This window comes from Peromyscus maniculatus, chromosome 8 (genome assembly GCF_049852395.1).
Source record: "Peromyscus maniculatus bairdii isolate BWxNUB_F1_BW_parent chromosome 8, HU_Pman_BW_mat_3.1, whole genome shotgun sequence".
In the NCBI taxonomy this organism is placed as follows: domain Eukaryota; kingdom Metazoa; phylum Chordata; class Mammalia; order Rodentia; family Cricetidae; genus Peromyscus; species Peromyscus maniculatus.
The window spans coordinates 1,950,312-1,977,357 of NC_134859.1; the positions used below are offsets into that span (position 1 = coordinate 1,950,312).

The 27,046-nt window shown below is 41.6% G+C and overlaps 1 protein-coding gene across 1 annotated transcript in view; it reads right to left on the reverse strand.

Annotated features, from left to right (window-relative positions):
- The window catches only part of Mrtfb (myocardin related transcription factor B), a 151,912-nt gene that overhangs the window by 95,995 nt on the left and 28,871 nt on the right, over positions 1–27,046 (reverse strand). The window lies entirely within an intron of this gene.

A 27,046-nucleotide genomic window follows, 5' to 3' on the forward strand; every position in this document is an offset into this window, starting at 1 on the left:
CACACAAGTATTAAGACAGGCTCCCAGGTTCCACTATAGTTCAGTTCTGCTGCTATGTGTCTGTTACTAACTAACTCTCTCTCATCTCAGGTTCTTTGTCCAACTCACAGGAATATGGTTCCTACCTAACAAGCATTTATACAGTAAATAAAAGCTAAGTCATTTTACATATATTTTTGTATCAAAGATTAAAGAAAACTCTAGCTATTGTCATTTAAAGATTTCAACACATGCTAAAATGAGAAGAGAGTAACAAATACTAATTAAAATAAAAAGTGGGCTGGCTTGAAAGTCCATCTCGATGCCTTCCTTCTGAGTGACTCTGAATTAGTTAACAGTCACAGCCTCTTTCATCTCTCTCTCTCTCTCTCTCTCTCTCTGTCTATGTATGTATGTATGTATGTATGTATGTATGTATGTATGAGAGAGAGAGGAGAGAGAGAGAGAGAGAGAGAGAGAGAGAGAGAGAGTGTGCTAGGTGCTGAATAGGAAGCCAGGAGATGCCAGCCCATCCATGTTTTGCAGGGGCAACTTGCCTGCTGAAACTGTGGCCTACTTACAAAGTAGTATTCTCTACATATAGACTGTCAGCTGCCTAGTGGCTGGGTGGTTTGCAGTTTTGACTATTACAACACAGAAATTCTCCTATACATGAACCAGGAGTAGGATGACCAGATTACATGACAGCAGTATATGTAGATTTTTAAGACACTTGGAAAAGTGCTTTCCATCCCTTGTGGTGGGGTACCAGATCCCAGATTGTCCATTATCCTTGCAAATCCTTTTGTTCATTTTAGATTCTGTTCATTTTAGACATTTTAGTGGGCATGAGGTTTTTCATGGTAGTTTTTTTTTTTAAGTTTTGTTTTTATTTTATGTGCATTTGGTGTTCTGCCTGCATGTAAGTCTGTGTGAGAGTGTTAGATCCCCTGGAAGTAGAGTTACAGACAGCTGTGAGCTGCCATGTGGGTGCTGGGAATTGAACCCCAGTCCTTTGGAAGAGAAGCCAATGCTCTTAACCACTGAGCCATCTCTCCAGCCTTTTTAAAATGGTTTCTCTGGTGATTAATGATGTTGGACATCTTTTTATGTACTTATTTCCCATCCCTTTATATTCTCAGATTAAATTCTGATGAAATATGCTCATTTTTAGTAGTATGCAGTTGGTTTTTTAACAGTTCAAACTTGGATCTTTTGTATATTCTGGACACAAGCATTTTGTTAGTATGCTTCTGGCAATCATTCTCTTCGAGTCAGTGCATTTCACTTTTGTGTTCATTGGTGTTTTATAAAAATTGGTTATTTTTTGATTTGGTAAGGTCCAATTTACAAATATTTTCTTTTATGTGTCATACTTTTGTTGTTGTAGCTAATATATCTTGGACTAGCCCAAGGTCACAGAACTGTGTTTCCTTCTAGACACAGAAAAACACCATATATTTAAGTGCAAGATGCCAAGTTTTGTATATGCAGTAAAAATAAATTAATATTGATGGCTTATGGATATCTGACTGCTACAGCATCATTTGTAGATCACCTTCTCTACTAAATTGTCTTTGCATCATTGTTGAAAGTCATTTAGCCTGCATAGTATGACTGTATCCCTTGGCTTTCAATTCATTTCCTCAAAAAGGGTACACTATACCCTAGATCTTTGGGGGATCCCTAAGGCTACATGTACAGAAAAGACTCTACAGAATATAGACAATAATGTTGATTGCAAAAGGTTCATTAGGTAGATAAGTTTGCAGGCAGAAATACTTATTTTACTAAGAAACATTAAAATACAGCTCAAAGATTTTTCAACATTGAATTTTCATTTTGAATTATTTATTCATACAAAATAAAATCTGGGGTGGCAGGAGGGAAGAGAGAGAGAGGGATCTGTGGGTGACATGTAAAATGAATAAAACATTTCCTAATAAAATAAATAAATAAAAATAAAATTTGTTCATGCCAAAATATTTCAAAAACCAAGTACCTGATGCCCTTAAGAATGGCAAGATGTACAAAGTCTGAACATCAGTGGTACTGATCCAGAGGGTCCTTTAGATAGAGATTTTAAAATATTTTCAAGGCAGTATTACCTGTTTTTAATACTGAAAGATCTCTTTTTCAACTTATGTCTTGACATTGTACTCACCTTAAACTCCCACACACTTCCAAATTGAGAAAATTATAAGCTAAGTAAATCTTTACAAAATGTAGCAAAGGGAAAAGAATACGTTTTCAAAAAAATTAACTTAATATTCGTGAACATTTTTGATAGAGCATGGAATATACTCTGAAATTTGCAGAATGTCATCTTAAAGTCTACCTAAGTGCTTGACAATTTCTTTTGAAAATTAAATCCAACATCCATTATAAACAACACTTTGTCTAGAAGTCTCTGAGATCTAAGGTTCAGCCATTGTGAGATGTTAAAAGAAGAACATTAGAATGGATCGTCTCATTGGGTCAAAACTGAGCTATAAGGTAAGTATCACTCAGTCTGAAGTGGACAAAGAGTGACAAAACTGATTTGTCTGTAACTGACAATGTGGTGAATGACTAGGGAGTTTATTCCTTACAAAACTTAGTAACAGAAACATTCCAAAACAGAACATCTAACACTCATCTGGCAGGAAGTAAACACACTGGAGAATACTCTAACATCAACCCAGGAGTCAACTTTAGTTCCTAAGACAAATCAGACATCATTCTCCAGGGTCTAGCTGGTTAAAAGTAGTCTTTAGCCCTGGTCAAGGAGATGTCTCCTTGCAACAGCCAGAGACCATTGCAGAAAACGGCAACTCATCAAAATGCACAGCTGTGGAGTCCAGTTCCAATGGATACATCCACAACACAACTCCTGCACCTAAGGCTCAGGGACTTTGCAAAAGAGGAGACTCAAAGAGTCTAAGAGCCAGAGGATCAGTTTGCTGTGAGACAGTGATTCCTTAAAGCAGAAGCTACACCCATAAACCAATATGGCTGCCTAAACATGACACCAACAGACACATTAACGTGGGCTGGAAAAGTTAATGAGTTTTAACCCTAGACAAAGACCTTGAGGAAACTAAGGAATACTGAAGAATGGGAGAAATCATTGTTCTCAGGGAAGACAAACCAAATGGTCAGGCCTGAAAGCATATATACAAGTAACATGATACAAACTGAACAGGTTATATCTATGAATATACAAACATATGTAACAACAATGAAAGAAAAAGAGGTCATGAATTTGAAAGAAAGCAAAGGGTCACATGGGAGGGTTTGAAGGGAGAAAAGAGAAGAGGGAAATGATGTAATTATACTATAATTAAAAAAAATAAAAATTACCAATAATAAACCAAATCACTTTATCATTTAATACTGTTGTGATAGGAAAAAAATGTAGAAAAACAAAACAGCAGGCATTAGCCTTTTGTTGTTGTTGTTGTTTTTACTTTGTCCCTTTCTCAATCTTTTTTCAAAATGGAATCAAGATAATATCACAAATAATGATTTTATATTTTTAAACACTAGGTTATTGGACTAAGGCAGTCCTTACATCAGTGTTAACATTTGTTTCCAACTGAATGCAAATTCAAAGTCAACTTTCTTTCCATAATACCTCCTTGTTTATAATGGCCAATAACTAACACATAGTCAGTAATAACTAACACATAGTCCCTGCTACATATGGAAAATGCTAAATAAAAAGGTGCTCAAGCCATGTCTGTGTAGAGCTTCCAGAGTTTGATACACAACTAATCAAATGCAGATATGCAGATTATCCACTACACGCAGCAAAAAATGCCGTAGCCATAGTAAAGCTGTGCCTCTGCTCATCAAGTTGTCCTGAATCACAAACGTTAAGACAAAAATGAATGTCTAAATAAATAAGATAAAACATCAGGTTTGGACAAAGATGTTTAAAGACAAAGTTACTCACATACAACCAAGAACCCATGATCACACCTATTTGTTTTATGAATAAGTTACACAGTTGTCTAAATGAATAAAAATAATCACAGAAAAGAGTATCTCATTTCAGCTAAAAGGCAGCAATGCCAAGTAAGAGTGCTTCTTTCTCTTCACCGTAACAACCCAGGGATGGAGAGAAGGATCCAGATTCTCCTACAATGAGTATGGGACAGAGGGATTCTATTGATAGCCAGAGGAACACTATCTCCTGAGACTCCTTTCACAAAGAAATCATCTGTACTACGAGGGTAAAATGGGCAGAGAGTAATTACTGTAGCATGTGTGAAGAGGAGATGGCCTGGAGAGCAAAGTTATAGAACCCAACGTATACATGACACATCAGGACGGTCCATGAGGGTGAGCTAGCATTTGTCAGGCCGAGTTTTCTTCCTCAGAAAAGGCAGCAGCATAGGTAGAGATCCTAACAATGGAAAGTGATGGAAGGGAGTGGGGAGGAGGCTGGGGTGGCAGAGTGAGTTAGGGATGGGACTCTAGTGGGGATCAGCCCATATTTGAATTTTGACAAGGTAACTGTGGCAGAGAGTGAAATGCCAGGAACTAGGCAGTGGCTGTGCTGATGGAACTAAGTTTTAACAGTATTTAAGAGATACAATTCCAAAGTGTCAGGGCTGGACCATGCAAAAGGTCAAAGATCTAAGCCTCCAGACGGACAGTTGGAAGGTAGGTGCTATACCACACACTGAGGGGAAGGGAGTGAGAGGCAGATGAGGAATACACATTGTACTGGGGTAAAACTGTAGACTCCCAGGCAAGAGTATTAAAGACAAGTATGGCGATAGTTATCTGAATTATACTCCAGATGCCAAGAAATGGAAGCTGCAGACTCGACGTAATGGTATAAATGGGGCATCTTTTACTTTACCTTTTTTCCCCCTTCCTTCTCTGTGTAACAGCTTTGGCTGTCCTGATACTCTTTCTGTAGACCAGGCTGGCCTTGAACTCACAGAGATCCACCTGCTTCTGCCTCCCGAGTATTGGGATTAAAGGCGTGTGCCACCACCACAAGCTAATGGGGCATCTTTTGACAACAGCTTGCAGTTCATTCAAATTAAACACCTCTAAGTAGTGCTGTCACTTGTAGCAGTTTGACTGTATATGGAGCCATTAAATGCAGGGCAAAGCAACTATAAATATACCAAATACTGACGATATCTTGCATAGAAAAAGTTATGTAACAACCCTTCTCTGTAGACACAGTTACCACTCTGAGAATGTCAGGTAATGGTTTGTTTTCAACCTGGAGCAGGCTGTAGAATGTTCTTCCAACATCTCAGTTCTAATGAGCACAATGATGACTTCTAAGCAAATAGTCTGTGTGATCTATAAACAGAATTAGTGGAAGCAGAGAATACATGTAGCTTTTTAACGTCTATATTAAAAAGACAGAATTAATGCCAATCACTTCTAAGTAATATAGGTAAAATGCACCTTTTAGCTTGAACATCTATTTTCAAAGTTTTGTTTGTAGTGAATGATTCTTACAGAGTAAGAATAGATTAGAGGATTAATTTTAAATTAGAATGATTTTCACATTTTGTAAACACTGCATTTAAAGCAACTGCTGATTTTGAACCCAAATTGGTATTTGATTTAGATGCTAAGAAGTAAATTCTTTTAAACAGATTAAGTATTTCATTTAGTTATTTTTGTTCAGTACTGAAGACTGAACCCAGGGCCTTGTGACAGAGTCTGCCACTGTGTCACACCTTCTACGCATTTTATTTAACTGGTAAGAAAAATTCATCATATTTTCATTTCTAAGTACTCTCCACCAAAAAAGGAGTAAGAGAAAACTATAAGGAAAGGGGAAACTAAACAGAATTGTCTTCTCTCCCCAGCTGTTTGCTCTTCTTGATATTAACAATTGACAGAATTTAAGTTTAAGTTTACAATTTATGAACAAACCCGAGATTGATGCACTTGCCCAGGATGTGGTGACCAGCTAAGTGAGCAGTGGTGTTAGAGCCACAGGCTCCTCGATTGTGACTCAGTTCCTCAGTACTTAACCAGAGAGAACACACTGCCTGATTAGCAGACTGAAATCTTTTGTTTTTTGGTTTTTTGAGACAGGGTTTCTCTGTGTAGTTTTGGTGCCTGTCCTGGATCTCACTCTGTAGACCAGGCTGGCCTTGAACTCACAGAGATCCGCCTGGTTCTGCCTCCCAAGTGCTGGGACTAAAGGCGTGCGCCACCACTGCCCAGCTAGACTGAAAATCTTAGTTAAAAGAGGAGACAATAGGGCAGATCTTAAAACTCTTTTCTTTACATTAAAGTGTGCAAATGACCATTTACTGTCAGCATTCTAACAGAGAGCCAAAGCTCATCTCATACAAAATGCCTGTGATCTCGTTTTTGCTTTGAGAAATAGAATAAATAATTTTGAGTTCAATATATATTTATACTTTCAAATTTTCAACCCACTTCTTTTGCTTGTTTGTTTTTTTGAGATGGGGTTTCTGTGTAGGCCTGGCTCTCCTAGAACTCACTCTGTAGACCATACTGGCCTGTAATTCTGAGATCTGCCTGCCTCTGCCTCCCAAGTGCTGGGATTAAAGGTGTGTGTCACCACTGCCGGGCTCAACCCACTTTCCCCACCACCAATTTCTCGTTTCAAAAGTATATCTGCAGCATGACTTTGTGTGTCTAAACATCAAGTATTTTGTACTCCAAGTATATCTGTTTACATAACATTTCAGTTATTGCAACAGTCTAAGCAGATTAGAAGTAAATGCAGCTGACTTCTACTTAGCAAATGACTCCATTGGTAAGACCAGAAATGCATCACCAAACTCCAGCATTAGCTCTTGATCACAGCTCTGTCCTGGGACAGAGGGAGCAGAGAAATCAAGAAGTGGTAAGCCTGTAGCAGAGGATGGGGAGATTTGACCACCAAGCACTAAAGAGTCATCTCTAATCAGAAACCTAGACTCTGTTAACATAAATTACAACCCAAATATTATTTTAATACTCTTTGATTTCTTGCAAAATGTATTAGTATTGTACTTGCAGACAACACCTCAGGGCTCAATTTTAGGGTGTTAAAAGAATACCATCAATAAGCACCTGATATCATTAGCAATATAGTTTACTGATTTTACCAGTCCTTCAAAACATTCATGAGTTGTTTGTGTCAATCTCATTTCACATATAAAATAACAGTTGTATATTTATGAACATTTTATCACTTGCTCTATAGCTGTGGATAGGAAACACCCATTTTTAAATATTTACCTTTGTAATACTGCGTTGTAGATAAGGTATTACTTTCTTGTTTACCAAGAACTCAGGGCTATTTGTTTCCTCCTCTCTTCTCTCAGTGCCTGGCAGTCACTAATCTGCCATTTGTATCCCTGCTCTACAGATTTCATTAGCAACAGAATCACAAAGTGTGTGACCTTTTTTGTGTAGCTTCTTTTATTTAACATATTTTCAATACTCACCCATATTGTCACAAGTATCAGCATTCCATGGCTTTTTGTAGTTAAATAATTCACTGTGTGGATTTACCATATTTTGCTTCCCCATGGCTGGCATGATGAACTTTGGCTATCATGAATCATGCTGTGGTGAACACTAAAGTACAAGTCCTGTGTGAACATATATACCTTTGATACCTTGGAAGTACACACAGGCATGGAACTGCTGGGTTACAGAGTACTCTACACTTAGCTGTTTGAGGAAATGCCCAACTGGTATCTACAAGGCAGGACTGCTTGATGTTCACCCCAGCAAAATGTTACTTCTCCAATTTCTGCACATGTTTTAAATTTATTTTTAGACAGTCTCATATGGGCCAGGTTGGCCTTAAAACGTTCTATGTAGCAGACAGTGACCTTGAATTTCTGACCCTCCTGCTTCTACCACCTGAGTGCTGGATTATTGGCACCATTATACCCAGTTTATGTGGTACTAGAAATTGAATTCAAGGCTTCCTGCATGCTAGGCAAGCACTACACTAACTGAACCACATACCCAGCACCAATAAACCTTTTTTTAAAATGATAGCCTAGTAGATGTGAATTGACAGCTAATTGTGGTTTTAATTTGCATGCCACTAACACCTAATGATATTGAAAATATGTTTTGTGAGTATTAGCCATTTATGTACCTTAGAGAAAGGCCCATTTTAAAATGTTTATCTTTTTATTATTTGAACAGTCATTTCTATTTAAATCTGTACAGTAAACATAACTAATACTACATCTTAATAGATTTGCTGACCACAGGCCACACCTGTCAGAAAAACCGAGTCAATGCCATCCAGTACAGAGTGAGAGCTAACACTGAAATTCCAAAGATTTGGAAAGACTTTGCCAGAGTTTTTCTGATATGAAATATGCATGATTCATAATGTTCAAACTCCTAAAAACTCAAAAGTGTGATTTAATTTCAGACTAGTAGATTAAAGACAGTATGACAGGTTTAGCATTGTTATTCATTTCCATAATATAAGAAACACAATCACATGATTATTACCAAGAAAGTCCACTGAGTAACATATTTTAAGGTATCTAAACATATATGCCTAAATTGACCCCTGTGATGGGCTATTAAAACATTTTCTTTTTGTTATGTTCTAATGATATTCAATTGGTGCAACTGTTTTCTTCTTTTATAAAATACATTATTAATCTGTCTAAAAAATAGATTTGCTAATATTCTCTCCCATTGTTCAGACTGACTTCCCTCTTTCTTAATACTGTGCTCTACTAGTAAGTCTTTAATTCTGATGAAGTCTAATTTACCCATGCTTTGCTTTGGTTGCTTGTCTTATTGTATTAACAAAGAAACGAAAAGCAATTTCAAATATATAAAATTTGTTCTCATATTTCCTCTTAAGTGCTGTAGCTTTCTTTGATCCATTTTTGTTAATATTGTATGTGGCATGCAGAAGGGATACAACCTCACTATTCTAATGGTAACATCCAGAACCATTTGGAGAAAAGAGTTGTCTGTTTTGTTTTTCCCTCAACTGATTGGGTCTCACTCTGGCCTAGAACTTGTGGCCGCATGCTTTAGTCTGCTGGGGGCTGGGATGACCAGTGTGTGCCTCCACTTAAATGGCCTTGCTGCTCTTGCTTACATTTAACTCACCATGCATTTGCTGGTGCATGTTTGGACTCACAGATCTATATGCTTATCCTTAAGTCAGTACCACAATGTCTTACTGCAGCTTTGTAGGAAGTTTTGTTTTGTTTTTGAGACAATCTCAATGCAGTCTTGGCTGGCCTGGAACTCATAGAGATCTGTCTGCCTCTGCCTCCTAAATACTGGGGAGTGAAGGTGTACACTACCATGCCAGACTCCTGTAGTTAAGTTTTGAAATTGAAAAATGGGCATCTTCCAACTCTTGTTCTTTTACAAGATGTTTTTGTTATTCTGGGTCTCTTGAATTATCATGAGAACTTTAACACGCCCATTTTTTTTTTCAAACACAGATTTGTAAGGAAGCCCAAGGATATTGTGTTGAATCTATAGAAAACTTGCCAATATAGTCATCATAATATTAATTCTTCTGATGGTGAGATGCCTTTCCACTTTCTAAAAAGATTGTCTTTGATTTCTTTCAACCGTGTTTTATGGTTTTAGTTATATTTTGGTTAAATTTCTTCTGGTGATTTTATCTTTTGGATGGTTTCTTCTTGAGTCATCACTGTGAATACAAAGACATTCACAGTGCTTCATTTTGCGCTTGGGTCGTTTCCCCTGCAACCTGAAAAGCCTTAACAGGTTTTTCCTTTTCAGGTTCTTCAAGGATTTTCTACATAAAAAAATGTCATCTGCAAATTATGGTAGTTACCCTTCTTCCCTTCCTACCTAGACATCTTTATCTCCTTTTCTTTTTTAACTGTCCCAGCTACACGTTATACAATGCTAAGCAGGCCAGAATTTCTATCTTCACATTCACTCCTGATTTCAGTAACTTGAATTCTTTTCCTTGTCAGAATAGCTAAAAGTTGATGTCAAAGTACCAACTTTTATTATTTTTCCATTTCCTGTATTATTATGCTGCATTCACCTTCATTTCCTTCTGTCCACTTGGGTTGTGTTTGTTTTACCCCATTTCTATGGTATTAAGGTGGGAAGTTGGATTATAAGTTTGAGATTGCTGGATGAGATTGACTTAAAGTTCTAAAGGCTCACAAAGTTCAACTCTTCCTCCTTGCTAGACAGTATCTGTATTATTTCATATGTGGGATTCATAAAGGCTAGGCAGTATCTGTATTATTTCATATGTGGGATTCATAAAGGGTAGGGGCCACTTTCTATGTCTGAACTAGTTAAGTCAAATACTTCCTGAATTGTCTCTCTAAAGGTGGAATGTAAAAGGTCCAGATCATTTCAGAATCAGAACTAGCTTCCTCTTTGGACAGCCAACTTATGGATACTTATGTGAAAATGTTTAATTCTTGCAACTAGAAGTCTCCTTCCATTGCTGAAACAATAATAGCAGATTGTTTTCCCCAAAGAATATGATACTACCTGTCATTTCATCTATTCATACACTGCAAATGTAGCTATTCCCATAAAAGTGGAGCATATAACTTTCTGCTTGAGTCTTGGCTAGTTTCTTCTACAAGAAAGATAATTCCATGTGACTATTAAGACTAGGTCATTATAGGTGTGCTGGATAGCTTTATGTCAACTTGACACAAGGTAGTCATGTGAGAGGAGGGAACCCCATTAAGAAATTGGCAAGCTTCTAGAATACTTTCTTAATTAGTGACTGCTAGGAGAGGACCCAACCCCTTGTGGGTGTCCCTCTGAGTTGATGGTCCTGAGTTCTACATGAAAACAGGCTGAACAAGCCATGACAGCAAGCCTCTATGGCCTACCTCTGTATCAGCTCCTGCCTCCAGGTTCCTGCCCAATTTGAGTTCCTGCCTTGGCTTCCCTCAATGAACTGAAATTGAGGGTATGTAAACTAAATAACCCTTTACCTCCCAGGTTGCTTTTGGTCCTGGTGTTCATCACAGCAACAGAAACCCTAACTAAGACAATAGGTCTTCCAAGGTCTTGTGAGACACTCATCTTTGGAGTAAATGAGATATACTGTAAGCCAGTTGACTGCCCTGAGGCTGCCACACCATGAGGAAGCCACAAAGACACCACATAAAGCAGTTTTGAGATGACACAGAGAGACAAAAAGAGATACCCAGTCAGACCCAACTATTTCAGCTATATTTCATTTGTGCTCTAGCTTCCACCTGGACACAATCATACCAGAGGCCAGTCAGAACTTCCCCAAGGAGCCTTTCCCAAATCCTGCAGAAATCACAGGTTTGGAGGTGACCTGTTGCATAGAAATAGGGACTAGGACTCTCTCTAGTATGTCCTTAAGATTGTAAGGGGCCAGTCAAACTGGACTTGGTGGTGCAAGCCTGTAGCCCTACCTACTCAAGGCCTGCCTACTCAACAAGACCCTATCTTAAAAATTTTTTTTTTTATAGAGGGAAGGGTGGCAGGGACAGAGTTCAGGGGTCAATCACTTGCCTGGCTTGTGTAAGACTCTAACTTCAATCTCAGCACCAGTAATATATAAGAAAATAAACAAAATACTACCATGATATTCCATTTTTAATTACATCTCTATGGGCCAAATGCTAAGAGTTGGTAACACATGTCACTGGCAAATCTGAGCCACACCTGTGCAAGTATAAACTGTCACAGTTTTTTGCAAGAAAAAAAATTGCTAACATCTATGAAAACTACAAATGCATCCATCCTTTGACCCAGCACTTTACGTTCTAGGAACCTGTTCAAATGAAATGGAAGCAGGACTTCCAGAACAATAGAGAGGAACAGTGTCAAAATGATGACTTCAGAACTCTAGAGCTTGACAAAAGGCAGACAACAGAGAAATGTTTGTGCAAGAGGAAACTACTGAATCTTAGTGAGAAGCAGGAGTTCTGTAGTACTGTTCAAATCTCAGATCTGGACAGAAATCCACAATACAGAGAACTCTTGCAACTAAACAAGACACCACAATTGTAAGCTGCACAGAGGATCTGGACAAAGTTCTCTAAGGAAGACATGTACCTCCCTGGCAAGCACCAGTTTGTAGGGGAACTGCAGCTAAAACCAACGGAGAGCACCCTTCATACCCTGCAGAACTGCTATTAGAATAGCAACAAAAATTCACAGAAACAAATAGGGAGTGAGGGAAGCCCGTGAGTGAGTGCTTTGGAAAACTCCAACTCGTCCTTGAAATATTAAGCATAATTTTCATCTAAGTTCTCTGCACAAGAGAAACATCCACACAAATACTTGGAGGTAAATGTTAACAAAATGTCAGGCAGTGAATGGTACACAGTATGGGGTGTGCAATGGCTTCTGCTCAGTAACAAGAAAGGAAGCAGTCTTGACACACATGGAAAGGGACAAAACTTGGAAATATTATAGTAAGTGAAAGAAGCCAGCAGCCAAACAATACACTGTGTGGCTCCATTCATATGCAGGCCCCAAGTCAGCCTACAGAGGCAGATTAAATTGGTGGCTTCCGGAATTGGGGTCCAGAAAGAGACTGACTGTACACAGGTACAATGGGGGTGGGGTGTTGTTTTGTTTTAATGAAAATGATGTGAACTATATTGCAGTGATGGCCATAAAATTCCATATAATTACAAAAACAATCAAATTTTATACTTTAAATGAGTGGATATTATGGTATGTAAACAATATGGCAGTATTTTTCACAACTAAAAAAAAAAATGCAACCCAATGACCTTTACCTCTAAACAGAACCATTAACTGGTGCTCGAATACAAGAACATGCTGAAATAAAATGACCTGCTGACACCCGAAACACAGCCGAGTCTCCTTGCATCACAATCAGTGAGAGGCTCCACACTCAGAGGCCTTCCACTGGACCAGTGATGGTGAAAGTCTGCTACCAGGTGGGCCAGGATGCATCTAATTCCAGCCCTGAAACCTTCCAGGTGGACAGCTACTGGTACCTTCAGAGCCACAGCAGGTAGTTAGAAGTGAGGGCAACAGGGTGCTGACTTTGACAGGATAAAGAAACAGTAACAGACTTGTGTACAGAGGAGATCTGAATAAATCAATCCACGTCAATAATGTGAGCAATTAGTGTTATTATTTTGTCTGTCACATTCCTAGTTTCCGGCATCTATTATGTAAAATAACACAAAAAGTACAGTAATCATTTTTTAAAAATCTCAAACTACATGTCAAACTTCATTTCTAGCTTGTCTTAAATTGTACTTCAAACTTCCAAATGGAGGGGAAAGTTTATTCCTACCAACTATTCTGACACATACACAAAAAAATTCTGATGAATAATAACAATAAGGTTTTTAAATTTCCATAAAACAAGAGCACCACAGGCTGGTTCTAAAATGAATACACTTGGCTAGTTCAATTTTCAACAATAGATTTATTACAGCTTTGAGAATGTCATACAATGTACTTTGGTCATATTTATTCTCCACTCTTCCCATATCTACCATGTCCCCAGCCCTTCCCAACATTGTGTCCTTTTTTTTTTTTTTAAATAACACACCAAGTCCAATGTGCTGCCCATATACTCCTGTGTGAGACCATCTACCAGAGCATGGCCAATCCACCAAGAGCCTCCTGATACCCCTCCCTCAGAAGCCATCCCACAGCTCTGCAGCTGGGGTACAGTCCCCTGACCCTTCCCCACTCCATCCTGGAATGCTGACTGGCTTGGTCTGGTGTGGGTCTTATGCAGGCACAGCTGCTGAGTTCCTGGGTACAGTGGTCCTGTCGTGTCCAGAAGAGACTCCAACCCGGTTCTCCCTGACCTCTGGCTCTTGCAATCTCTCCACCCCCTCTCCTGAGATGGTCCCTAAGCCTAGCATAGGTGGGTAACAGAGAGGTCTCATCTGGGGCTGAGCACATTACAGATACTTATTTTTACACTTTGATCAGCTGTGAATTTCTGGGTTAAGCACAGTCCATTGTGCATAGAAACATCTCTGGTGGGGTCTGGAACTGTAGCAATCTATGGGCACAGGGAATTTAGAGGGAACTTTAGCAAAGTGATGGTATGTTCACCTCGAGGGTACAGCCTAGTTCTAAAAATAACAGAAGCTGGAAGTAGTTACTTTTGCATAATTTTTCCAACCTTTAGGGTGTAACAAGCATTTAGATGTCAAGATATTCGGCAACATAACATGGTTATATAGCTAAACTATGATTTTGTTTTGTTTTGTTTTAAGGAAAAGCGAGCACAGTTTTAGCAAGGGATCCCGAAAGTGACTTTTTAAACCTAATCATTCAGTCTCTATAGGCTCAAACTTTTCACAAATTTTTATTTTATTTCAACCAGCATAGTAAAGCTCTCCCATGTACTGACTTCTCCTTGCACTGTCAGCACTGTCCCTCTGTAAGGTGTCAGGGAATCAGGGGGCTCGAGTTAAGTTCCTGAAAGCAGGTATTTAGAGAAGGAAAGACAGCTTGGATTTCTAGTCTCACAAATACTTTGTTTTCAAGCAGCACTCTTTTAACTATTTCCTATAAATACGCCAGCCCTTAGGAAAAATATTTTCACTTGAAAGTTTAAAATCTATAATCATGACTTGGAAATGACCTCAGCATATTATCAACCTTCTACCATGGGCCTGCTGTGTGGAACCCACTCCCTGCAGATGAGGGGCTGCTATGCAGCCACATACACTGGCCAGTTTGTTATTTTATGATTTTAAAAAGAGAATAGTCTTTATCAGAAGACTGAGAACAGGATATTTTTGGAAAAATTATGGAGGATAGTATAAAAATTACTAACTGAATAAAACTGAGGCTTTGGCTAGAGAATAATCCTGCCAGCCAGCCTTCACCACTCCCAGAACTGGGCTCTACACTCAGAGCACCTCTTATCTGCCCCCTTGCCTGGCATGACTGCTCTTTTAGCCAGGCTGGATGACCATTAAACCATAAGTTAGAATTCCATTTCCTTTTAAATCTGGAGCAGGATGGGTTCAGTCTCAATGGAACTATCAATGAAGCAGGCTGCCCCTGAGAGGAGAGGCAGCAGTATGCCTGACTCTGCCCTCATATCCACCTCACCACTACCATCAGAGCCTTAAGCAAGACTAAGGCAGCTGCCTGGGGCCCAAGCAAGCCCTCACAGCAGTGTGACTCTTGGGCTCCTCCCTTGCACACTGGACAGCAGTCACAACACCAGGGAAGTTCGCCAGCAGCAACAGTCCTCAAATGCAGGCAAACATTCTGATGGGTTTTTATTCCGACTACGTGGAAATCCTAACAGCCATCAAAATACAAATGCAAAAACAGGGTCCTCAGTTTTGAACAAACAGAAAGGCACTCAACATATAGGCAAAACATGAAGTAGGAAAACATGCTGCTTAAAAAACATTAATAGAGAAAAACTGAAACAACCAGACAGTTAAAAACATGCTGGTGCACTCATCCTGCTGAAATCACACAATTGACCAAAAGGAGATAGATCCTTAGGTACTTTCAAAATGGCCTTGATTAGTAACAAAGGAAAACAATTGGCTTATGGACAGAACAGATTATGTGTATACATAACACGAACATGGAGAAAGCAAGAGAAAGACAAGGGCAGGTAGGAGCGTGTGCATGGAAGGTCACATGCCAAAGAAACAGAGGTGCAGCAGGGGAAGGGGCGGGTACAGAAAAAGCCACCCCCCAAGGCAGACTTGGAAGTGAGAGAGCCAAGCTGTCTTGGGGGGGTTGGAGGGAGATCTTAGTTGCTGCTCATCCTCGTGTCCTCCTCCTCCTCCTCCTCCTCATCATCATCATCATCATTTTGAGAGGCAGTATCGCTATTTAGCTCTGGCTGTCCTATGTATACCAGGCTAGCCTTGAACTCACAGATCCTTTTGCCTCTGCCACCGGAGTGATGTGGTTATAGACATGCAACACCATACCTGGCTATGACTATGTTACAGTGACATAAAAGTCAAACCAGCTCCACAGCTGCGCTGTCACATCTCAAGAGCTGCAGACACATGTGAATACTCAGTGCTCCTATGGGTACTGCTCCATCTTACCAGGAAGTTCAGTATCTCCTTAGAACTTAAAACAGTAGTGAGGAAGGTAGTTCACATCTGTAAGCCCAGCCTCTGGAGGCTGAGGCAGGGGGGTAAAAAGTTTAAGACCAGCCTTGACTACATGGTAGTATCTTATCTTTAAAAAAAAAATTAAATTTAATTAAAAAAAACCTGGGAGAATCATATTAAGCAAAAGAAGACTAATTCAGATGTTTTCTCTCATGTAGAATCTAGAGTATTAAGAAAAAACATAGCCAGGCAGTAGTGGCCCATGCCTTTAATCCCAACACTCGGGAGGCAGAGGCAGGCAGATCTCGGTGAGTTCAAGGCCAGCCTGGTCTACAGAGACAGGGCTACACAGACAAACCTGGTCTCGGCCCCCCCTCCTGTCCCCAAAAAGGACATGAAACTATAAGGGAAACTATTTGGAAAGGGAGGGCCAAAGCTACACAGAGAAACCCTGTCTCGGAAAAAAGAAAAGAAAAAAACATGAAGCCAGGCAGTGGTGGCACAGGCCTTTAGTCCCAGCACTCAGGAGGCAGAGGCAGGAGAATCTCTGAGTTCAAGGCCAGCCTGGTCTACAGAGACAGGGCTACACAGACAAACCTGGTCTCAGCTCCCCCCCCCCCCGTCCCCAAAAAGGACATGAAACTATAAGGGAAACTACTTGGAAAGGGGGGCCAATAGTAGGGGCAGGAGGGTCAAGAGGGCAGTAAATGGGAAGATCAAGTCCTTTGTGAACATGGAGGGAAAATCATAACGAGATTTAGTTAACATGTGCCAATGAAAGACAGGAGAAAGTCTGTATTCTGACATGCATCTGGTGCAGGGTTCAATAAAAGAGATCATGGAGCTACACAAGAAGTATGAATGTTTGCTAAATTAATTGAATTGAACAAATGGGAGAATGTGTCGGCACAAACAGTGTAAAACTCCATGGCACATGCGGATGCCATGTGATTAAGTTTATGGAATTGTTCCTTAAAATCTTGGCAATTTGGCAATAGGATCCCAGTCACTATGGGATTCAGATGATCTGTGGAAAGATCTAAAATGAAACAACAATAAAAACCCATTGCACAGAGTTCACTTATTTCCTTCCTGAATCCTCTGGTTGCTGCCCAGAGGACAGAGAACGTTAATCAGTAGCAGGAGCCCCCGTCAGTGGGCTAAGTCTGGATGCAGCTGCTGCCTGGAAGATGAAAGAGATGTGCAGTCACTCTCCAAACCACTGCTGCACACAGTCGCCTGACTCTGTTGTAGCGGTGAGACAGATCCTTCCTGAACTTGGGTCAACGAGCTGCAGTGGCAGGGGTTATGGCCATGGCTGCAGAGGAAGACAGAGTTCTCGAGACTTTATCACTCTTTCAGTCCAAAGTATCTGGGAAGAGCTTTCTGGGGGGCCCATAACTACTTTTATTACCCTAGGTGTTGAAAACACAGCAAGACAATCAAGATGGTCCCTTGGAGGCTAGGGATGTTGGAGACACATGGACATGCTATGATGATAGAAGCCTAAGCTGTGGTGAGTATGACAGCCCATGCATGGGACAGGGACCCAGCATCCATGAAAGGAGGGACTTTATAAAAACTTCCCTGAGAATGTAAAGCTGAGAGCTAAAAATGTAACTAGAACTCCTCAGCCCAACGGAACACAAAAAAAGAGGAAGAAACTGGATCCAAGCAAAGCAGAAGGGTGAAAAGTAACTGCAGAAAGCTGAGGATGGGAATAAGACAGAGAGGCCACAAGTGCTGGCAGGAGAGGGCTGCCATCCAGAGGAAATCCTGTTTGAAACTGGTTTAGACTTCTGAGGTTCAGGAAGATACTTCAACCCTAAAATACAGTGCGAATAGGAACTTGAACATGAAGGGCTGACATCTTTGTTTGCTGTGAGGGGAGGCCCCCCACCCCCGTCCCCGCAAAGTGACGTCACAGCGGCAGGAGGGACGGCTGGACACTGAAGCATCCAGAGAGCTCAAGAGTCTGGGCCAGGAGTGAGGTCACTGCAATGTGCTGCTGCTGATGTTGGGCACTTGGGACCATAAATACCAGAGGCATAATTTGAGTTATTCAGATGTCAATGGGAAGATTCTGACAGTGTCCAAGTTTCCAACCACAACCCTAGCAGCATAAATGGTACTCTGTATTTTGAACCTGTGAGTTTGAAAAGCTCTGTCCCAAGATCCAAAGGCACCAGTCAGTCACACCAACCACTCTACTGACGTATTCTTGGCATCCCCATCTGAGCAACAGACTCAAACACTAGCTTAACACATTTTAGTTCTGTACTGTAATATTTCTTATTCTTGAAAACAAAACGAGAGACTAAGTCAGAGGAGCATACAGGGAACTAAACACACATGGTGGAGAGGTTCTGCATGTGTGTGTTGGGGGGTGGGGTGGGGTGCCTCACAGCCACTCTTCTGTGAAACCATCACCACCCTCCATTCTTGTCAAGAGTCACTGGTGACCTAACCCCTCCAAAATTACCCAGTGTTCCTGGGCCTGATTTGCAGCTTTGCCATCATGCCAGGAAGTGGAATTCCTAATCACCCAACCCCCGCAGCTGGACTTCCTCAACAACAGGAAACCTTCCTATTCTCTGCAATTCAATCCCCCTTGGTGACAACCCACCCCATGCCTCTTCCACCCTCCACTCCAAGGTTTCAGGGTTAGCACTTCCTTTCCCCTTACTGTTTGCTAGCTGCTCCCTCCCCCAATTCCTTTCTTCACTTATTGGGTTATGTACACTCTGCACTCTACTAATGTTTACAAACATCTGTGATCTGCCAACTTCTGTAATAGGTGCAGAGAAAAATGCACCATTAAAAATAAAGATAGAAATCTCTGCCCTCCTGTACCATATAAATCAGCAATTCAATAAAGTATAGGCTGTCAAATAGTGATCTTCAGGAAAAACCTAATCAAACCAAACCAAACCAAACCAAACAAACAAACAGAAACCACAGCAGATCCCTGGGGATGCTTACTAAATGAGATGGGCTCCCCTCTGCCCAATGGAGCCCTTGAAGAGGGATCTGAATGTGGAAAGGAGCAAACTACAAACATAGAAAAAGAGTGGTCCACGCAAGTCCTGAAGGCAGGGGCACTCGAGTGCAGTCCCGGCAAGGAAGCAGCTGGGAGCAGTAGCCGTGAGGGAGCCTACTCTTCCAGTCCAAGAGAGCTGAGGATAGAGACACTGGACCCGTCCTGCAAAGCAACCACACCACTGCTGCGTTAAGACTAGGCTGCCAGTGGAGTATGAACAGGACAGGAGTCCTGCTTCTCACCTTGAAGACATCGCTGGCCATGCAGCCCTTCCAAGTGGCCATTTTCCTTTCACATGCCTCAGCACAGTTCACTAACCCAGCTCACCATCATCTCCAAAACACTATCCCGCCTCACAACCATCCTTTAGCTCTGAGCCACCTGCCCTCACACCACCGTCCTCACCACCCTCATGCGGCTACTCTCCACAGGCCATTCACTGCAGGAGAAGCCCCTCAACAAAAGCACACTTATTACCACCCAAAGTCACAAGCCTACCCTGGCTTGCCTGATCTCCTTTTCTTCACACACACACACACACACACACACACACACACACACACACACACACAAACACACACACACACAGAGGCAAGCACACCACATACATGTGCTTACCACACATGCACAGAACACCCATATAAAGAATGAATGTTAAGAAAGTAGAAAAACGTAAGATGCTTATGGTAACTGTGATGACACTTCAGAGTCCACACGGGGACAGTAAATAAATAGGATGGATGGCAGGACAAGCTCACAGAAGATCTTAAAAGCCAAAGTAGAGTGATGATTTTTGAATGAGGAAATGGGATCAGTCTAAGACCAAGAGCCTAGAATTGAATGGGATGGAAGAGCAGAGGACAGAAAGGGCTGGAATCAGGTGGGAAGGGACAGGAGACGCACAATCGCGATGTGACATGCTAGAGGAAAGGTGGGTGCATATGTAAAGCAGCTGACGAGATGCAGGACAGTGAGCAGGGGGCAGGGAGAGATGGACACAGCAAGCCTGGGGACGAGAAGCACTAACGAAGGGTCTCAAGCCTGCATGCCGACTCCACACAGTGAGGGCACAACACCACATGTGACCCTAGGTCACAGCACTCCTAAGGCTCTCCTGAGCATAAACAGAAGCACAGGCCCAGAAAAGATTTGTCATCTGTCACAAAACTAGCTGTGACAGAGCAGAAACAAGAACCCAGCCATCTCTTGATGCCCTCTGAACTCTGGCTGCCTCTTCTAGAACCCACCTATCTCTTGATGCCCTCTGAACTCTATGGCTGCCTCTTCTAGAACCCAGTCATCTCAGACAAGGACATGCATGAGGTACCACAGGCCACAGTAAACTGGCCACACTACAGCAGATGCTGAGAGCAGACAGGTCTAGATTGTTTGAACTTATTAACAGTGAGCTACCTCAACTCCACAGTGCTCAGTATTTTTATAGCAAAATTGTGGAGCACTTTATGTTGTTTGTCTTCTTGCTAATCCAAAGAATTATCACCACCATCACCACCACCACCACCACCACCAACAACAACAACAACAACAACAACAAAGAATTATGACAAAAACATTTAAAGAAAAAGAACTGTAAAACATCCAAATCCTTCTGAGCAACTTGACAGTTCTGTGTTTCCATGGACAATTTTTCAAAGTGCCAGCCCCACAATGATGGCAGTTGCAGCTGGATGCACCTACTTCTGACCTCAGACTTGACCATGGGTTTGCTCCTATCTTAACTTACTTTCCTCATACAATTCACACTGACATTTGATGTTCTGACCACACATGTATGAAGCACCTCAAAACCCTAACCTGAGTGCATCTGTTTGCTTAGCAACTTGAAGATGGTCTCTCTATGACTAAGTGGCAGGTGCTGTTCAGTTTGTTTTCATTCATGTAAACTGTGTCCTTAAACTTACGGGCAAGGAAACACATTTGGTTTAGAGTTTGGACAGGAAGGAACCATGCACCAGTCACCTCTAGAACAGGCTGCTCTTTCAGTTTCCTGGATGAAAAGAATTCTGTGTTTTTAAAGGGAATACTAAGAAACAATGAAGACAGACGTAATCCCGTCCTATTAAAGGGTGATTTCTTGTAATGATTGTGGTATGTAAATCAAGCCAGGTATAGAAAGAGAAACTATAAAAATTTATATGGATTATACACTTTTTAGATTGCTATATAGAGGAGCTTACATTTTCTTCCTAGAAATGGGACACTAATACTTTCGCCATCAAATGTCCCAAATACTGAGACACTATTCTTGATAGGGCAGATAACAGCAAGGTTTTCTTTGTTGGCATAGTTGTTGCTATTGTCATGAACTGTTTTGACCAAAACATAAAAACACATGGACCAAACTCACTGTTCAACACAGCTTTTCAGACTTTAACTCCAGTAACATTAATTGTTTAAAAAAAAAAAAAAAAGATAAAATGCACCCAGGATCCTGAATCTGAGGGGAGAGAGAGGTAACACCCTTGAGGTACAGGATTTAAATATCTTTTTCCAGCCTTCTACAGAGTGAGCATGTTACCAAACAGCCAGTTCCCACAGCCTCACTCCAGCTAGCAGGTGCAGGGCCTGTATGCTTCAGGACATCATTACCACGTACTTGGAAATCCTCTATCAGGGTTGTTAACTGCACTTAACTTTATGATGAAATCCATCCTCAAGTTCTCACAGTAGCCTTTCCTAAACACTGCAAGTTCATCTCTAAATATCTCTAAAATATCTCAAAACTTGCATGTAGCAGAGAATGCCTAAGACTAACTCTATTTAGGAAAAAAAGCAATGTGCATGCAAAACTAGCAATTATTCAGTCTCCTGGATGCTGTTCAACCCACACCAACCCTACCCTTCCACTGCCTCTAGCATTAGGCCCAGCAGTTATCTCAAATGCAGAGCTCTTTGAGGCACGTAATCCTGCACTAAAACAGAGGCCCAATGTAAAGGAGCTCAATTGGCTGAATGCTCCAGACCTGGGAGAACCAGAGTCCATCACTGCTGCCAGCAGAGGTGGTGGCAGGTAAAGAAGGCAATGGCAGTCTTATCTGGAATGAGGTCAGTGTGTCCTGTCCTCTGGGACTGGACACTTGGAGAAGACAGGAGGCTGTTCTAGAGGAGGTTAAGCAGATCCTCTAGCGTTCCCTACAGCTCTCAAAGTGCCCTCTCCTTGGGGACCTTGCATCTGAATCTTGCTCTCTCTGCACTTCCCTCTGTAGTATCTGCCTGGGGTGTCCTCCACACTCGTTTTGTATCCCTTTCTTTTCTCCTGTAAGGCTGGTAAGGAGACCATGCCTTCTCACCTGTGCTTTTATTCCTGGTTCTGCAGCAGCTGGCACAGGACAGCAGCCATTTGACATGTACTGTACAACTGCTTGCTGGAGAACAACATGAAGTCTGTCACTGGTAGATTTCCACCACTGGTCCCAACTATGCTCTCCTCCTGTATCTCAACTCTGATGAAAATCACTGTCAGAAAAGGCTGGGCTGAGCCTTTTTTTTTCCAGGTATGTAGTTACCCTCTGCAGTGGTGGACTGAGGATGACCAGCCCCTCGGCATGCCATGGGTACAATTGCCCTCCCACACACACAGGAAGAAAAAAGTTCACCTTCCCCTCAATCTGCCACTTCTGTGCTTGGTCTTCTCTGGCAACCATGCCAAGGCTTCCTTGAAAGGAGAGCACAAGCCACATGAGCAGCTGTGCTACCTCCATCAGCACACTGAACCCCTGCATGCAGTGTCATACCACTGTGATGTCCAACACTGTCTCGTATTTGTCCATGTATACTCTGAACTTGCTGGAGGCTGAATAAGGACAGGAGCTACATACACTCCCCTCACTGAATCCCAGTCCAGTACTCAACACAAGGCAGGCATCCAACAGCTAACTATAAACAATCTCTAGTACTGTTTGTAGTACTACGGTGAGCTAACCCGTTAGAAAAACACCTTCCAGCAGCTAAATGAGCAGTGACAGGACCACTGCTGCTGAAGCACAATCCACACGTGCTAGGAAATGCCTCAAGTTGCAGCCTCTCTCAACCACAGAGCAGCCCTAGGAGGCTTATCAGTCAAACAATCGAGGTACATGGTCAAGTGGCCCATGGGCAGGCTGACCCCGTCCACACATTCACATATTTAAGAACCACCATACTTCCTAGCGATGTGGCTAAGGCTGTAATTGAAAAGAATGGACTCGGATGAGCATCCCCTCTCTTTTCGGCCCGCACAGGCAGCTTCCTTGGTGGGAACTCCATCTTCACCCCTGCTGTCAGTGTAGCATGCTTGACTTTCTGGCACAGTCCTCCAGCAGCAGGCAGGATGCCTCTGTCCCTGATGTCTTGCCCATCTACCTGCTTGCCATCCCCAGGAGAAGCCCTCAAGGCACTGCTGGGGTGGCATTAAGATCCTTGGAATGTAGTACCTAGCTTTCACAGATCAGTATCAAAATCTACATTATAACTTGCAATAATTTAAATCCGTTTCCATGGCAACTAGGTAAAGTGCTCCTTATAATACTGGGGAAGGCAAGCGCTACATTAAGGTTCAACCCACTAAACTACTTTACAATCATCTGCTTTTGTTCCCAAGTGCAAGGAGACAGAATGACAGCGTATGACCTCCCCCAACAAGCTCTCTAAAAACTACCTTTATTAATAACAATACAATTTCCATCTTGAAACAAATAACTAGAGCATCCATTAACAAAAGGGTAGAATCTCACATCTGATGGACAATGTATCTAACTGCCTTGCTACTATTCGGATCCTGACCTGCAAAAAATATACATCACAGCATTTTATTTTTAAAACAAACATCACTTATTTCTGAAACCGACCTTTTATAAAAGATAGCCCCAGAAGTCCCACCAGGGAGAGACCAGAGAAGGGCTCTCAGAGTTGATTAGAAGACGATATGAAGGAAGCAAAGGAGACTGTTTTACTAACTCAACAAGCAACACACAAAGAAATAGGCTCAAGTTTTCTTTCTTTGGTATTTGATTTCTTGAGATGGAATCTCACGATGTGGCTCAGGAGGGCTTGAAATTAGCAATTCTCCTGCCTCAGCCACATAAGTGCCGTGACTGCATATGTGGGCAGTCACATGTGGCCAACTTTTCATTTTGAAGCTGTTTGGGAGTGCTTACTAAACTCCTACGATGTTACATTTTTAATTTCCGGATATTAGTTCACTTTTTTTTTTTTTTTTTTTTTTAAAGATAGCTTCTTTCTTTCCATCTGTTCCCTCTCCTCCTAACTATCAGCCCAATACTGATGGCACCCTGAAGCTCCATGTTCTAATAAAGCTTTTATGGCCAGGCAAAGATGCAAACGCACCTGAGCCAGTGGGATGGTCCACTGCATTTTCAGAGCCAAGGAGACCTGGAGGGTCAGGGAAGCAGGCAGGCCACAGACAGGAGGCTTACAAAGTGGAGGGCCCACAGCAAGCTAAACCTTGCAGGAAGTGGTCTCAACTACAACTCAGCACCAACTCCTCAAAGCTCATTTTTTATAAACCTATTGTTTTCAAATCTTACCACTGTAAGAAATAATAAATATTCTTTTCTATTAAATACTGCAAGGAATTAAAATATTTTTATCTCCGCCTTTAATCCCAGCACTCGGGAGGCAGAGACAGGCGGATCTCTGTGAGTTCGAGGCCAGCCTGGGCTACCAAGTGAGTCCCAGGAAAGGCGCAAAGCTACACAGAGAAACCCTGTCTCGAAAAACCAAAAAAAATAAAAAAATAAAAAAAATAAAATATTTTTATCTCACTACCTTGTAAGACTTTTATGCAAATGTTTTAATCCTCTCTCCCAGGTACACCCTTTGTTTACACAAAGATCCTGCTGCCTTCCCAGAACTTAAGTGACTCAAGTGGCCTACCCCTTCCCACTTCCCTTCATGCTCTTTGCCAGGTTCTTTTTTCTCCCTCTGGAAAAATATTTTATTACAATTTTTACTTTTTGAAATTAAAATATAATTACATCATTTTCCCTTTCCACCCTCCAACTTTGCCCTTTAAAAACAAACAAACACACAAAACAACAACAACAAAAACTAGACACTTTCAAAAGACTATGAGGTCAACAGTACCCAACCATGGGGAAAAGATAAAGACAGCACCTGAGTTAGAATAAAAACCAAGTGCATTTTCTGCCCGGGTGTGCTTTCTCCTCTGCTTTTATGAGCAGCACACCCTCTTGATCAAGAGTAAACTTTTGCCTTGTCAAGACACTTTGGGGAGTCAGCAGAGCCTGACACACTGAGCTTAGGAGCCCCTTCCCACTGCACCAAGGCTGTGCAAGACGTCACACTGCAGACACCAGGCTCCCAAAAGCCTGCCCATGCACCAGGGATGTCCGGGTGTCCCCCAAACAGTTTGGACTAAACAACTGTCTCCCATATCCAGAGGGCCTAGTCCAGTCCCATGGGAGCTCCGCAGCCACTAGTCTACAGTTCATGGGCTTCCACTAGTGTGGCCAATCATCTCTGCATGTCTTCCCATCATGATTTGGGGGATGTGGGGTGGCTTGGGAGGGAGGGTTGAGGGGTGGGAGGAGGGAGGAGATGGGATCTGGGGGTGGTATGTAGAGTGAGTAGAAAATTTCTTAATAAAGAAAAATGAAAAAAATCAAATAAAAGCAAAAAAATTCTGTTGCTACAAAAAAATTTTAAGACTGAGAATTTAATCCTTTGCATTTATACAATAATATCAATAGTTAATTTTGACTTTTATATAAATCAAAGTTTCAGTTCTGAAACAACTGTATACAAAGATAAATGACTTTAAATATATTGTATCATAAAATAAAAAACAAATTTTTGGTGGAAAAAAAGATACTTTGGAGTGGTGGTCTTTGCAACCTCAAACTTTTTCTAACATCATTCAAAATAACAGTGTACAAATGAAAACAATGCTCAGTTTGGGGGTCCTGATTTTATTATTATTATTACTGTTATTTTTTAGGGCAGGGAACAGGGTCTGGTAATGTAGCCCTGGCTAGCTTAGAACTCACAGAGATCTGCCTGCCTCTGTTTCTCAAGTACTAGGATTAAAGGATACATACACCTTGTTGGGTCCTGAGTCTTCCTGACAACTGGATGCTTTCTGGTTTAAGAGGTGAAAGCCCTTCAAATAATGAGGCTTAACAGCTCACTGTCAGGGTGCATGGGAAATGAATAGACTCTCACATCCCCACTGTACCCTGACTCCCTGGGGAGAAGGGAAATAAAGGAAATGAAGTCAGGCTAGACACCCAACACCCAGGGCCTTCCTAGATCCTTCCCAGCAGAATACGCACACGCACAGCCCCACTGCAGATCTTACATTCAGGGTTTGACACCACCCTGCCCACTCAGCATCATATCAGCTTCATTTGCAGTTTGTCTTCTGTAAGCTTTTGTGTTCTGGGTCAAGAGTACTCAGTGAATCAAAACTGCTGTTTATCAATTACGGAGCCTATAGAGTAAGATAGTCTCATCATGTGATTCTCTTGTTTATCCTGTCAGCCAACATTCACTTGAGTATTGATGCTCTCAGCAGCCAGAAACCAGGCAAAACGCCTTCCCAGGGTAACCCCGTCACCTAGGACTGAAACAGAGCTCACAAACTCCATGCTGTTCCATGGGGCACTTGTCTCTAAAACCACTATTCTCTTCATTTCTATTTCAATACCAATGTTTACTTTATTGCAGTCTTGCTGGGCTGGCTTTGTAGGATATTAAAAGTGGCCTGTGTCTGCAGCCATTTGGCCAATGTGTGTAACACAGAATGAAAAAATTCAGTGGTCCTTAGTGTCAGACGTGGACATGTACAGGATGTGTTCCAAAGCTCTACAGAAGCCCTGAAAAGCAACAGCATGGAGCAATGCCATGATGGATGTCAAGATCGTATGGGAAACTGAAGGCTCGCGCTCATCCTCAAAACAACAAACTGAAAAGGATGAGGATAGAAAACACAGAGGCCAGGGAATTGGTAGCATTCTCTGAATTC